Source organism: Rhamphochromis longiceps, linkage group LG20 (genome assembly GCF_057381845.1).
Source record: "Rhamphochromis longiceps isolate RC_006_pf linkage group LG20, R_longiceps_female_GT1.1, whole genome shotgun sequence".
NCBI classification, from domain to species: Eukaryota; Metazoa; Chordata; class Actinopteri; order Cichliformes; family Cichlidae; genus Rhamphochromis; species Rhamphochromis longiceps.
The window spans coordinates 24293168-24305265 of NC_140576.1; the positions used below are offsets into that span (position 1 = coordinate 24293168).

Here is a 12098-nt window from a genome sequence, read left to right on the forward strand (position 1 = left end):
TATAAACACAGAAATTTGAAGGCAGGTGGGCTTGAAGCTGCAGAAAGGTTCCTTCAAGCTCTGCTGATAATCACAATCAACAATAAACAGACGAGTGAAAAATGGAGATAAATGCAGCCGGACAACAGGACACTGTCAAGACAGGAGCAGCATATACAACATGACAGGATCTGGGGCACGGCAGGATTAAATCACAAGTTGTTCACCTATATTTTCCCTTTAGTTGTACATAACACACACAGCATTTCATACATACATTTTCTTACATGTAATTTGTCGTCTGGTTGGATAAAATTTAAAAGTAGGGATTTTTTGTGAACTCCAGAATAAATGAAATTAAACTTTTGGAGTTGTGCTTTTCCTGAAAATTGCTTCTCTCCGTCTAACAGGACAACACTCAGAGCACACTCTGTTTTATTAACCTTTAAAGACTTCTATGTATGTTTACTTTATGTGGTTTATGATCTCGAATATTACATCTCTCTTAATGCCATGAAGTTTAGGAGAAACTTTTTTTTGTCTTCTAATTTAATTTGATAATCATAATCATATTTTTATTATCAGTTATATTTGGTAACCAAAAGAAAACATAGCATATGGCACTCTAATGCCTGCCTTTATGTTACCTTACAAGAGAATGACCCCTGTGAGCTCCACAGAAGAAAGAAAATCGTATCCATGCATCACACACAAAAAGAAAATTTGTGTGTTTTAAGTGTTTTGGAAAATTCTGAACAATTAAAAGTCATAACAAAACACGAGTGATGGTTGGAAGTGGAATCTTCAAATTGATTATTCTTTTGCTGTCTTTCACATTATCTGCGCCGGCGACTTACATCATGCGATGGTATTAAAAATCTAACTTTCTCCTGAGTCTTTGGTAAGTTCAAAACAATCCTCTGGCAGTAAAAGTGTTTAAGGTGTATTTGGGGTTTTGCTTTCCTCTCATTGGGCTGTTAATGATTTATCCAGAACAATAATTTGGCAGCAAAATAAGCTTGAACCAAGGTACACATATTTGGCTAAAGGCACAATTTCCTGGTTCAGTTCGGTGAAGAAAGCTCGAGTTGCTGTAGGTGACTGACAGCTGAAATGTTTTTTGTTTCCATCATAAAGAAATACTATGACTATGACCAAACTTTTGATTGGTACTATATATACATATACTGTAATATAACATGATAACCTCTTAACATGTACCAGGTAATCTGCAACCTGTTAGGATTGGGTTTTGTTGTGACCACCTGCTAAATACTTACATTTTCACAAACTAGAAAATTTTACATTTTAAAGCTTTTTCTTTTGGGTGTTTCAAGTGATCAAATAATCCATAAAAAAAAGGCTGGTCGTTAACCAAAACTTAACCCTAACCTTAGCCCCAGATGGCCTAACAATGACCTGACAAAGCAAGTTTCAAATAATGAGGTCAGCAATTCTATAAACCAACCCCTGACAGGCAAAAGCTTGAACTTCAGAATAATGTTTCATTTTTTTTTCTACTCTGGCTCTGTATGATGTCAACAAAAGCAGACATTTGTATTGTGGTCATGTCGGGCACACAGATGTTCCAACAGAAGAAATGAGCTATAACAACTTGTCTCAGACAGAGAATGAACTGAGGGACTGCACAAAGGCCAAGGAGATAGACAAGGATTATTTTCAAACTGCTTTGAATTATGCAAAGCTACTCTAGCAGAGTTCAAGTTTAATATTGTGAAGCTTGAAATGGGCCCAGCAACTTCCCTTTCAAATTACTGTTAATAAAAGTTCACTTTTGTCTGCTATTTTTGTTTTCTTGTTTCGATCGCAAATGCCTAAAGTAGCAAAATCATTAATTTCACTACTCACTACTGCATTTTGCTATACTGTGTATAAGATAATGTCTTGTTTAATAACTCATGCTGGCTTTAATTAATTATAGGATGGCTGGTTTAAACAGAGGGTGGCCAGTTTTTACAGACAGTGGTTGAACTTCAGCAATGATACATAAAGGATAACTTTGAATCCAGAGCCACTCTAGCTGAGTCCAAGAATAAGAATATGGATTAGGACGTGCAGTACTGTGTCTGTTAAAATGGGCATGTCTGTGGAATTAAATTGGGAATTTGTGCTGACCTGTTCAAATTTATTGTGTTTCTACCTGTTGTGATATCACTATTAGAGCTCTCATGTCATGGAAAATACACACAATAACAGTTTGGCGTTGTAATCATTCACTGTAAGCACTGTTACAGTCCCTTATTGAGTTATAAAACGTCTGTCTGCCAGATACCCTCAGCTCCGTAGTGCAGAGTCGAACGCATAACGCAGGAAACGCACAGCCGCTTCTGCTGCTGCTGCACCCGCCGCCTCCTCCTCCTCGGCCGGTATTTTCACCGGAGAGAGGCACGATGTGTTGTTGAAGCAAAAATAGATTTTCCTCGCTATATCCTGCTGCCTGCATGCGCCTTCGCTGGCACGTATCTGTCCGAGCTGTAGCCTATCCCTCCTCCCTGGCAGCGTATCGACAACATTCAAGGAGAACCACCAACACCACCTCACCACCCTTCTCTCTCTCTCTCTCTCTCTCTCTCTCTCTCTCTCTCTCTCTCTTTCTCACACACACACACACACACACACACACACACACACACACACACACACACACACACACACACACACACACACTTCCCTACCCTCTCCTCCCACCTCCACGGCTGCGTCCCTCGCTCCCCTGCACAAGGTCGACCAGCTCATGCCCATTTGCAAACGTCGCGGAGCTGCCAGCCGCTTGTGTTTGCATGGTGCCTGGCTGCACTCTCCGCCCCCCAATCCCTCCCCACTGGCTCTAGGACAGGCAGGGAGGGGAGGGGGGTGAGAAGGGGGGTGACCGACCGATTCCTAAGGGGCATTTTAAACCGGACAACTGGCCACAAACAGCGAGCATTCAAGTCACTCATTACGGGGCAGTAGACATGTCCGAGGGCGCGTATGCATGCGTCTCTTTCTCCCTGTGGTGCACTTCTCATCCAGAGGATAAAATGCAGGAAATAAAATAGGATCAAGCAGTTGGTAGTGGGTGGGGGGGACCAAATGTACGCTGTGGATTTTGAAAGGGCAATTTACGCATATTCTGCGGCCCTGTTTAGCTCATGTGCGGATGATGTGCCTGCGATCCTGTGCCTAAATGCCATGCACAGACAGGCCGTGTGTGAGGGCCCGCATTCAAACAGCGTAGGCTTCTTGTTACATAACACCACGGCCTGTGTGACAACCATAGCGGGGACCATAAAACCATTCCGCCGCGTCCCGTATCTCAACTTAGGACACAACACGCCTCTGTCAGCGATTTATTCTCTTTTTGTCGTCCCCCCTCCTCCTTCTCCTCTTCTGTCCTTCAGTCTGCAGCAAAGCAATAGCTCACAGGATTAGTGCACTGACAAACACGAGTCTTGGGTAAATAAACAGATTAGCATTATATTTATATTATTACTGCTGCACATTCCTCAGCATCAGTCAGTGCAAGGAAAGCGAGCGATCGCCTACAAAAGAAAGAAAAGAAAAGAAAGAAATCCACCGCATTCGAAAGGCAATTAGCGCATAAAGAGAGGTGTTTGAGTTTAAAGTTATGTCATTAAAAAGATCCGAATCATTATGAGCGCCTCATGCGAGATGCAAGCCAGCCCGTCAGCGCTGTCAGCTGTGCTCGGAAACACAGGCGCACGGTGATGCGGCTCATCCTTTCCCCACTGCTACACAGATATGTTGTTTTTGGCCGCCAGTGGAAAACATGTACTGGCCGCGTATCCTCTGCCACCACCGCCGCCACACCGCCGCCGATGTGAAGCAGAGGCCTCGCAGCAACTGTCGCCAGCCATGTCATTCACTTCAGCACAAATGGAGTACTGACAGCGAGGTGGCACGGGCGTCTGCGGCGCAGCGCAACAGCGCCCGAGACGTTTGTGTGACAGGAGAACATATTTTATATATGTCGGCCTGCGGTGTGCAGCAGCAGCAGCAGCAGCAGTTTTTTTTTAAAAAAAAGGACGGACTCACCGAGATCATCTTTTTCTATCCGCCGACAGGAGCGCAGCACACGATCCGATTCGGCGCGGTGGTTGTCGGTGGTGGCGCCCAGGGTGGAGGACCATTTGTAGCCTAGCGGTCCAAGGATGGTCCGGTTAAATTGGTCACCCTGTGGTGGATCTCCTCCTGTCGTCTTCTCGCTCCACTCCCTTGCCTCTCCTCCCCCTGACCCTCTCGGCTCCCAGCACCACTGTCAAGACAGGGGGAGTACAAACATCACACTTCCGTATACGGTTTTCAAACTCAAATGCTGCTGCCGCTGCAGAAGAATCCTAAACGTATTTGACAGAAGGAACATAAAAACTACACATCTTACAATTCAGAGATTTAGTTGATCTTAACACAGCACGGGTTATGTACGAAGCACAAAACGATCTGCTGGCAAACTGCGTTCCTAGGCTGATGTTTAAAGAGGCAGAGGTCAGTCAGGACCAATGTTTACGTCTGTCAAAAAGGGCGCAAACTTGTGGGGCTGCACGAGAAAGACTGTTTAGAACCTTTATTATTTTCTTTGCTCTTTTTTTTGCAAAATATAGTTATAAAATGTATGTAAATTATTGTTGTTTTATTTTCCCATGGATATTTTCTGTGATTATAATTGTTTTTAAACTCTTAATGACTGATTTATTTTGTATTTAGCATTAATATAAAAAACCGCTAGAATGTAAGTAAAAGTATGAAGTTGAAATCCCAGCAGAGGATTGGAAATCAGCCAGTGCTGTCACTCATACTCACACTGTGCATGCTTCTGATAAACAAACATTCAGTAGTTATCGAAGTGTTAGAGGCTCAGATGATCAGTGGAAAAGTGCGAAGTGAAACCAAACTGATTGAAAATTATCTTTAAGGGTGAGAAACAAGCAGCATTTTGCTGATGCTTTATTTACCTGTAAATTCACTTGCACCCCTGAGGCCCTGAATGTTTTTGGTTTCTATAGGGTGACATCATAGAAAATGTTTTAGAACCACTGTTATATTTGGTGAACATAATGTATGTGACTCTTGCCAAGTTAAATCATTATAATTACAACTATTCCTTATACTTTGTAAACTTTGTAATATACAGCATTATTTCATTTTGTTCAGTCTGTTACTGTTACAGTCTTGGAGCAACTGTAACCACATAATTTCCTTAGGGATTATTAAAGCTTTCTGATTCTGATAGAAAACTTTTAACATTATTGGTGTGTCGTTTTTTTAAAATATAGTTAAACCATCCAAATATCTTAAATTTACAAAGTCTGATCACAGGATATAATAGGATTTCACCTGCATACTAGAAAAAAGCATTCATAATGAATTCTGTTTGAGTTATATTATCGCATTGATGCAAGCCAGCTGTTAAACAATTTGACCCCTAATTAAAATACAGGACTAATGTGATTCTTTGCAGGTTTTAGCCCAGTTTCAGAAGCAGAATCGGAATCCATTCTTTTAGTATTAAACTTCTTCTGTGCAGTAAAGTTCAAAGACCCATGATGGGTTTTTTAATCAAAACTATATTGCAAATAAAAACATAAGGGGCTCTAGACAAACATGAAGGTCTGTGTTTGTAAAAAAATAAGCAATAGCTTTGAAGCACAGTTTACCTCAGTGTTACATATAGTACGCATGTAAGGATTTCTGTGGATGAGAACAACAGGCCTTCTTTTACAAACTAAAACAAGTTTTAGCAGCAAGTTAAACAATATTTTTGCAACACCCAGTTTTCTAATGATTAAGTTGATGAATAACTAAAAGAACTACATTCATTTATATAAATATTTAATGCATAGCTTCTTATCTGGGTGTTCATTTAATCTAGTGATCCAGTAATAAAAAAAGAAAAGAAAAAAAAAAAGACCTTGACAGCAGCTAAAAGAAAATTGACTAAAATGAGTATGAAGGTTTGTTCTTCACGCCTATCTTGTTTTATTCCATTAAATCTCAACTATTGCATCAGCTTATTCACTTCTTGTGGTCCTCGCACGTTCCAATTGTGGCGTTTTCGGCTTTTATTTTGACATGAAAATCCTCTAATTTCCGGCGTAATGCTGTCTAACTTTGGCTGCTTGGCGCAGCTCCGCTCCGCCGAGGCGCGCCGCTGCTGCTCACACCACTCTCATTCCCGCTTTCAATCGGCACGCCCTCTAGAGGTGAAGTCTGCAGCAAGCCGGGCAGGTCAAACACCTGCTGTGATCTGTGAGAGAGTAAAGAATTAACCAGTGTAGTAATTGTATTTATTATCTTTTAATTTATGGAGACAGACATACAGCGAAAAGCAGTATTGTGTTAATTTGATCTCTGCAATCCCTTCTGTGTGCTCACATTGCAAGGATTTCGAAAGATCTCTTCAGGACTTAACTGTCTGAATTTTTATATAGAAAATGTGATTGTTCTTCTGTTTCAGAGCCATAAGCTATAAGACCTACACAACATGACAACCTTTAAAGTTTACCCAAAATGTATTTATTGAGGTATTTTTTTCAAGTGAAATATGAGAAAACAGATCAAACATCCTGGGTGCCAATGCTTGTTTCTTTTACTCTTTGTTAGACCAATGGCTTTACATTGAAAAGTCGGACTAGTTCCAGCTTTTAACAGAGCTTAAATGTATTTTTCAGCTGTAAAAATGTAACATGCCTATCACCTGCGTTACAAAGTTATAAGAGCTCAAACATGCTGGAAAAATGTTAAAGTTAAAAAAAGAACAAAATGTAGACGCTCCATGTACCCCAGGGCCTGTTACTCTGAAAATATGTATAGCTAGTAAAAAAGACTCATTACAGATTTGCATAGCTTCATTAAATATGGCAAAGTTCTAAAAGTACCAAACAAATACAGCTAAATGTGAGAGGGTCAGGTCAGAGACATCCACAGATTTTTTGTGTAATGACTCAAAACCAATGGTTTGGTTTCAGAATGGGGGACCCCCCCCCAAAAAAAAAAAAAAAAAAAAGACTCTTAGATGATTAAAAAAAACAAAAAACAAAAATCTTAACAGTATGTTATTTCATGATTTTACACATGGTAAATAGCATATTTCTTTATGTAATTAAGCTATAAGACCTGTAGCAGCTCTATTCACATTATAATTGTATGGCAAGCTCAATTTATTATTACTACACACAAGCCTCATTTATGCTTGATATGTAAAGATCTGAAAGATTGTGAGGAAGAGATATTTTCTTCTTCGTCTTTGTAATCCACAACAAAGACGAAGGAGTTAAACTTTTTTTGAATAACTTATTCTTATTTTAAAACTGAACATTTATTTCGCTAGTGTATTTTGATTAATACTGAATTATTTACTCTTGCTTACATTTGTTGTGCTAATTAATATTTATTATATTGATTTACCCTAATTGGGTATATATGATGCATGTATGTATGATGCATTGACCTTTTTTTCTTAGAAAAAAAAAAAAAAAGATCACGCAAACATTTTTCTAATACTACAATTTTTTCTATATATATTTAAAACTCTCTTAGTTAAAATATTTTGTTCTTGTAACATATTTCTTCTTGTTTTTAGAAATTAAACAGAGTAGTAGTTCTTGATGTGGCGCAGTTATATTGATTATTTTCTCTTTTTTCCCCCCAATTGTACTTTAATGAATAATTTATACAAAATAAAAAAAAGTTATATAAAGAGTTATATATTTGGATTAGGTTTAGAGTTAAAGTTAAGGTTAGGATTGTCACCTATTCCGACTTACATGTGGACCTCAGAGGGTTGATGCCTTCTTTGGAAGAATACAACCTGCTAAACGCAGTACATAGATGCATTCAAAACAATATAATTAGTTCTCTCACAGCTTTCTCTGTAAAAATCAAATGGAATCAGCTTTTAAACAATGTTTGTTCTGTATATAGTTTCCACTTGCTTCTGATTTAATTAAAAACAACCAAAATAATATAAGTTTACAGTAAAATCCAACAGCTCCTGTAAACTCTGTAATCACAGTCATTTCTTGGAGATGAACAGGGTTTGGTTTCTAAGCAGTGCCTCCTGATTTATCGTCAGTGCCTAAACTAAATCAGACAGGACACTACAGTGGTGTTTACAAAGGCTGACAACTCATAAAACTGAGCCTTAAACAAACAGAAATTAGCAGGTTACAGTGGACAAGCTTAAATTAACACTGGTATTTAAGCTGTAAACTTGAACTTGAGTGCCCAGAACACAGATGTACTTCACGCCAAGTCCCACAACCATCTTTTAAAGTTATGCCAGTAACTGCGATATAATAGACATAATCTAATACGTTACTGTCCTAAAGAGACAACACATGAAACGAATGCTAGATAACAAAAATAAATGAACTCCAAATTTTTAAAAGATGTTAGTTAAGGGTTTTTTGTGGTAAAATCGATTAGTTATAAAATCATCAGAGACTTGGTGGTACAACTTGTGTCCATGTCAGAATTTATTATGTTTAATATTGCACTTAAAATTTTTATCGCATGGAACATATTCCTGTCATTTTAACCAAATTAGCATAAACATATTGACACACTGAATTGTTATGTCAGCATAAAGAAAGCCGTAATCCTGGCCTCTTATAGCTCAAACTGGTCAATAAAAGCCATTCAAAGTTCACCTGTAGTTTTTAAAGTGCTTAAATAATTCAAGTCAAAGCTTGGTGTTGTTAAAGCTATGTTATTGTTTAGATTTAGCTTTAGGATCTTTGGTTTTCTGAGTTTGAATAGCAAACTGCCAGCTGGTGTCACAGGATACACAGACAGCTGATTGTTGCTAAGTGTGGCTAACTAAACATCTTACCTTCTAAAGGTCTTGTTCATATTTAGGTCCACATTTAACAACAGGAAGAGAAACTGGATCTGCATGCATGCATGCATCTTAAAAAAGCCATCGGGCAGACAAAACAGCTACAGGATGGTAACTAATTTGAATAAAATTTGACTATATCACAAATGAAAACACCATGGATGTGTCACTTTTTGGGTATTTATGACTTTACTGAATTTACAAAAAGGTTAAAAATTGCCTGTAACTCAACTAGCTATAGAGCTGTAATGGGCTTTTTACAGCTTATAGTCCTTGTCTTTTAACATCCTCAATGTGAAATGATAACAGCAAAGCAGACCAACTCTTGACAAACTGTGGTCTTAAAAGCAGGCAAACTATTGGAAGCATAACTTACAGTCAACACACATAATTCAGTTGCTGGCCATCTGATCACTTTATATTTGCACACTTTTAACTATTGAGAAATAAAAGATTTAACCCAGGGGTATCAAACATATGACCCACAGACCTGAAAACTGACTAAAAAAAAAAAAAAAAAGCCCAATCCAGCCAAACAGGATGACTTTGTAATGCAGACAAGGTGGGTGTGCATGGTTTCTGTAGTTTTCACTGTATTTACTCTAGGGAGCGTGGTGGAGAATGGAAAGGAAGTCATGAAGAATGGTGTCGTGCTATGAAAGTGGTTGTTTATCCAAGCCGGAGATTTGAATCACGATCACTTACATCACTTTCTTACTGACAAATTCATTTCCCATTTTCTGCTATACCACACCAAAGTAAGGTGGTTAAAATAAGGAGTGACTTGTAGTTACTGTAGAAACGTTTGTTTTGTTTTTGTAATGACAGCTGACTGACCAAATGTGGAAAAACTGACACATTTTGTTAAAACTAAACTTTTTTTTTTCTTAAGACAGGTCAGGCTATTCATCATCTACTGTGGTTCAGTTTTCAGAATATACATGTCCTCGTAAGGGTAAAATTTCAGTTTGTTTTCATTGGTTATGAAATTGTTGCTGCTGCAGTTTGCTGTTGAGAGGTCTCACTGCTGCAATTTCTTTTTACACTTTATCTACGAATGCATTGGAAGTAATTTTACACTAAAGATTAAAAGGTGTAATGGCAAAAATCATACTTTGACACTCAGTCCAAGGGAAATCAATTTGTTATTTCAACTTTCAATTTTATGTTCCACCCTTTCCCATCTAAGATACCATAAAATATTGATTATCCTGGGATATCATAGCACTTAATTTCTCACTTATCCTTTCAATTTTATATTTTCACTTTTATTTCTTATTATGGTTGATAGGAAATGTGTAGTTTATGTGTAGTGTTAGCTTTAGGAAGAGTGTTTTCTCCCCAGAGGGAAAACTCTGGAGGTGTCTTGTTCATGGCCTGTACTGGGGGTAAAGGGCGAAAGAAAGAAAAATGTCAAAAATGGAAAACTGCAAATCACTACCAAGAAAAAAAAAAAAGTTGTGCAGATTTTTGTAGAATATGAAAGTGGTGGAAAGTGATTCTCAAATTACTAAATTCTCTTATATACATGTTTCTCAATTATTTGAGTTGAATGAGAAATGTGCAGCTCAAAAAGCACTTCTGCATGGAAACCCTAAAGACTGCTCGACAAAACAGCAACATTAATAACAAATAACAGTAAATAACATTTTTAATTATTTTGGGGACAAAAGGTAGTGATGAGAGTGCTTGTTTTAACAAACAACCCACAGTGCAACCAAACCCAGCGTCATCAGGTGTTTCAGGTCTTTCAACATCAGACACCAGTACCCAGGCAACCTAGCCACGGGTGATCAGTCTCCAGCTTGTGTCTAGGTGGCTTAAGTCATCTGCAGATCTCCCCTTTTGGTCCACAGCCATCTTGATGTCTTCTCGGGTGCATTAATGATGTTCAGTCCCTTGATCCTGAGCAATTTCATGGGCTAGTACAGTGAGGTACAATGGGTCTTCCATGCCTTGCTTCACCTGTAAGCTTCTTCTACTTGGCAAGAAGCCTCTTCCATCTGGTCTTCTCAGGGAATGGTCAATTCTAGCAGGACCACCAACTGCCTCAGTGAGTCTGATATTAGCACCATATCAGGTCTGAGGTTTGTCAAGGTTATGGTGTCTCCCCAGGTCAACTTTCTGCCAGTCCCAGGTTGCTGCAAGAAGACCCACTGCTGGGTCCATGTGCTGTCGTGACTTCTCTCTAGCATTGACAAAAGCAATAGAGCACTTTTGGTTTGCATTGTGTACACAGACCTTGCCGTTGCACACGAACCATACTGCTGGAGCAGGTTTCCACCACCCCTGCCCTGATCTATTACTTGCCCAACTGGCTGCTTCCCATCCCCTTTTTCATATTGAGGTCTTGAGGTACTGCCAAGACCTGCCTGACCTACTGAAACTACAGCCCAGGTCTTTTGTCTGATCAACAGAATACTATCCTATGACAAAAGTAACCCTCAGGTTTTTTTTTTGGTTTTTTTTGGGTTTTTTTTGGTCAGTTAGAAATCTTACACTGAACACATCTCAGCATTAGTAATGTGCACTGTATTGTTGCACACAGACAGGCCTACTCTTTGTACTACAGATAATTTGACAGGATTTGTAACCTTATTAAATCAACCCGATCATGTGCAATTTCACCAATATGTCTTTTACTGTCATAACAAAGAGATACTATTATCTTAACTATCTAACCTAAAGACACACATCAGCGTCAATCTTGAGTGTGGTATAGAAGGTTTTAAAAGAAGAAAGCTGCAAAAGTGACCTAAATTTATGACAAAACTCTCATTACTAGACATTACTTGCACCACAGCGCTTCCTGGTGCAAATTGCAATGCAAAGTCTAGCCTCAGTTTTTACACGTTGCAAAGGTGTGTTGTGTTGTGTTGTGTTTAGTTGTGCCTAGTGTCGACGTGGGACAGTTTCCAATTTCGTTGTACTATTGTACTAGGTATGACTGTGCAATGACAATAAGGGGTTATCTTATCTTATCTCATCTTAGTCGATCATACTGGAACATTTAGCAGGCCAGTCCTGGCTTGCACGCCTGCATTAATCTAAACCTACTGATTTCAGATGGATTAATTTTGAAATGATCTTAACTAGGTTTCATATAATCCAAGTTCACACTACGTAATCTATTAGACTGCTGGGTATCTGTGATTAATAGCTCCTAAATGACCTATAATGTATTTATAAATTATTATCAATCACCAATAAAGCACTATAAATGATGCCTCGTGAGAAAGTACCACTTTTACTGAGGCAAAGG

General features: G+C 38.7%; 1 protein-coding gene across 2 annotated transcripts in view; it reads right to left on the minus strand.

Annotated features, from left to right (window-relative positions):
- Positions 1 to 4242, minus strand: part of adcy6a (adenylate cyclase 6a) — a 60914-nt gene extending 56672 nt beyond the window's left edge. The window contains exon 1 of one of the 2 annotated variants that reach the window (XM_085394807.1): positions 4036 to 4242. The gene's annotated coding sequence lies outside the window, so the exon portion shown is untranslated. Of the gene's footprint in view, positions 1 to 2688; positions 3924 to 4035 lie in introns of those variants that run through there. The other variant, XM_085394808.1, reaches the window with a different exon arrangement.
- Between the last annotated feature and the right edge of the window lie 7856 nt (positions 4243 to 12098).